The following is a 3,329-nucleotide window of genomic DNA, read 5'->3' as shown; positions in this document are numbered from 1 at the left end:
CTCTCTCTCTCTCTCTCTCTCTCTCTCTCTCTCTCTCTCTGTCTCACTCTCACTCTCTCTGTCTCACTCTCACTCTCTCTCTCTCTCTCTCTTTGTTTCTTTCTCTTCCCCTCTATCTCCTATTACAAAAGAAAATTGGGGGGATGGTGGAGGAGAGTGAGCTTTCCTCTCCCATTATTTTCTTGTCTGGATTCCCTATCCCCTTTTCCACATTTTTCACTGACTCTCTATCTTTCCTTTCATGACTCTGTCTAGGCTTTAGCCCCAAGGTGCATATGGTTTACCATAGAGGACACATTTAATCTGCAAGCCTCTCAGAAGATCCATCAGGCATGCATCTGATGGTTCTGCATCTCTATCTCTCTCTCTCTGAGTCTGCTGAAGTACTTATGGGTTTTTCAGTGTATATATCTCCATCTCCTCCTTTTAGACTTAAAGAGAAAGAACCAAGACAGTTTGGTTCAAGTCAGGTTGTAACGAAAGAATGGAGATCAAGGAAAGAATGCACCAGAAATCATAGTCAGTAGCTCTGCAATAAAATGAACAATCACCAACCGCACAACCCCTGTAAGGAAGCAATGGCCCATCTTTGGACACCATCATTCAGTATACCCAATGCCACGACCTCAGAGGAATCAAAACTACAGATAACTCAGGAGTCAGTAGAAATCCACAACATGGACTAAGCAAGCTTTCTCATACAAAGATACATGCATCAGAAGTACCACTTAGCTGTGATACTGGAACTCAGAGGCATATTATGAGATAATCCTGATCTAGACCATACTTTTCTCTCTGCCTCTGTGTACCCACCCCCCCAAAAAAAAACATCTAAATTTACAATTTTCTACAGAAGCAGGCCAGAAACCTGAAACCTAAAGTTAATTGAAAAAAAAAAAATAAACTGCTGCTTTAAGGGAGAATGACAATAAGCTAATTTATTTGCGATACAATCATTCAAAACTGGGAGAAGAAACTTCCAAACTTCCTGAAAGGAAATTTATCTTAGTACTATGGACAAAGAGACATTGCAGGCTAAAATGAGATTTTGGGCCCTTGGGGTTTTTAAGTGAATGAAAATGTGACAATCTCATTGAAATTGTGGGACTGGATTTGGTGATTTTTGCTATTGGAATGGCTCACATTAGCATGTGCAGCCATGCATGCTGATTGGATCATTGTGGCCAAATTCAATTCCTTGGAGTTGTCCACATATTACCTCCTTTTCCTTAATAGATTTATTAATATAAAAAGTATTTCACTTTTAATGAATATTAATAACATATTAAAGTAGGAAATAATTAGATGGCTTATCAATGCGAATCCTTCAGAACATGGAAAGATAAAGGAATGTGAGATAAATGAGACCACCTACTTTTGTACTTGAAGCTTCGTAACGGTATCCAGCTGAATTGTGATTTGGGAGCTCCTCCACTCTTTTCTAAGAAAAATGCATAAATATCTAATAAATCCAAAAAAAATGATCAACTCATTAAAAAAAAACTTTCTTATTTGAATTTCAAAGAATTCAGAATTGGCAGAGAAACACTTTTAAAATACTTCATATGTTTTAAATATGTAAATAATTATACTTTTTAATTCTAGAAAATAAGTCTTTTAATAAACAAATTGAATTTTTCTATAACATGTTTTCATAAGTCTTGATTTTGACCTTTGGCATGCACTTTCTATCTCACATAACAAACCGTACTGCCATTTCACATACATTATGTACCACTTTCTTAGTTTAACACAGTCTGTGCCAACCCCTCACCACCATAACTTTAATGGCATGATTGGAATATTCTCCCTATTTGCTGTTCTCTCTTGGAATCCTTAGTTTCCATAAAGGCTTTACTCAAGTGCCAACTCCTAAAAAATTTATATCTCAATTGATAACACCTCCCCTAACCATTAAATATTTTGCATTTTTTTCATATATATTTTATTTCTAATAATAGTACCTTCTCCTCATGGCTTTTTTGACAATAAACATAATTATATTTGTAAATATCTTTGCAAACCTTAAAGCACTATATGAATGTTAGCTTATCATCCTCATCATCACTGAAAAAAAATACAATAATTAAAATACCAACATCTAATCATTCCTTTTTTTTTCTCTTTACTTGGTCATGGTAAAGTTCTATGAGGCTTTTCTCTATGGTTCATAAAAATAATGACAGGACTGAGATCCTAACCAACTAATCACAGAGAGACTCTAAGGGATATGGGACCAAGGGTTGTTTTGTGCACCAAGGCCCAGATAGTAGGAAATCTGGTAAAGACACAATATCATAAACTTCCTAGTTTGTAGTTCAAAATGAATTCTTGATGTAGTTTCAACTCTAAGGCAGCTGAAACTGACCTTCCATTTGGCAACTCTTTCTTTTCTTTAGTAACTACTAGATGGGTCACAACATCAGCCAACTCAGGCATTAGAGAACAATGGTACCACTTTTAGGATTCTGGGTATCAATAACAGAATGGAGAACATCATCAGCATATGAGGGTACTCAATAAATAGTGTGGATTGGCATCCTAATGACAGAGAACTCTGCCCATTCCAATATTAGATGGTGGTCTGATAGTGAATGAGAACCTCTGATACGAATGTTATTTTGTTATTTTACTTTTTTGTTTGTTTTATATTTCTGAATTATGTGGATATTATATTCTATTGATGTAATCACTACTAAAGAATTCCTTAAAGAAAGTCCATTTCAAATGGAAGGAAAAAAATATTTCAACAATTTCATTTGTCTTTTTTCTCTTTATCTTGAACACAGATGTTACATACCATATGTATCTATACAAGGCACAAGGCTAGTTAACCATGGTACCCCCTTCCTAAAACATTATTAGTGTTACCCCATTGTTCATAGGGGAAAAATATCAAATATATGAGCTTAGGTTTCAAAGACCTCCACAAATTGTCTCCCATTTCTTTTTTTCCTGTTTTGTCATAAATTACTCACACTTATGAATTTTGTTTTCCAGTCAACCTTAGTAAATCTCTTAACTTAATTGAATTTTAGTTTTGTCATCTGTAAAATGGGAGTGATACATATTGTAGAATCCATATTACAGGCCACTCAGAGCATAAAAGTAAATACGGAGCTTTGGAAAACTCAAAGGGCCATAAAATATCAATTAGATAAATAAACAGAGATAAGATTACATAATGGTGGTGGTTGATAGGTGGGGATGGACAGCTCAGCCCAAAAATAGATAAGGAGATGATAAGAAGAAAAAAAAAGGGGAAGAAGTAGAGAGAGGAAAGAAGGAAGGAAGGAAGGAAGGAAGGAAGGAAGGAAGGAAGAAAGGAA

At 35.2% G+C, this 3,329-nt stretch overlaps 1 long non-coding RNA gene across 2 annotated transcripts in view; it reads right to left on the bottom strand.

Moving 5' to 3' along the window:
* The window catches only part of LOC138157871 (uncharacterized), an 89,519-nt gene that overhangs the window by 10,527 nt on the left and 75,663 nt on the right, over positions 1-3,329 (bottom strand). For both annotated transcript variants that reach the window (XR_011167489.1, XR_011167490.1), the window contains exon 2: positions 1,376-1,441. This is a non-coding gene — a long non-coding RNA (uncharacterized lncRNA). The remainder of the gene's footprint in view (positions 1-1,375; positions 1,442-3,329) is intronic.

This window comes from Petaurus breviceps, unplaced genomic scaffold (assembly GCF_028583685.1).
Source record: "Petaurus breviceps papuanus isolate PSGF00001 unplaced genomic scaffold, PetGlider_PUasm1.0 173, whole genome shotgun sequence".
Taxonomy (NCBI): Eukaryota; Metazoa; Chordata; class Mammalia; order Diprotodontia; family Petauridae; genus Petaurus; species Petaurus breviceps.
The sequence above is the reverse complement of the archived record's forward strand: the minus strand, read 5'-3'. Positions and strand labels throughout refer to the sequence as shown.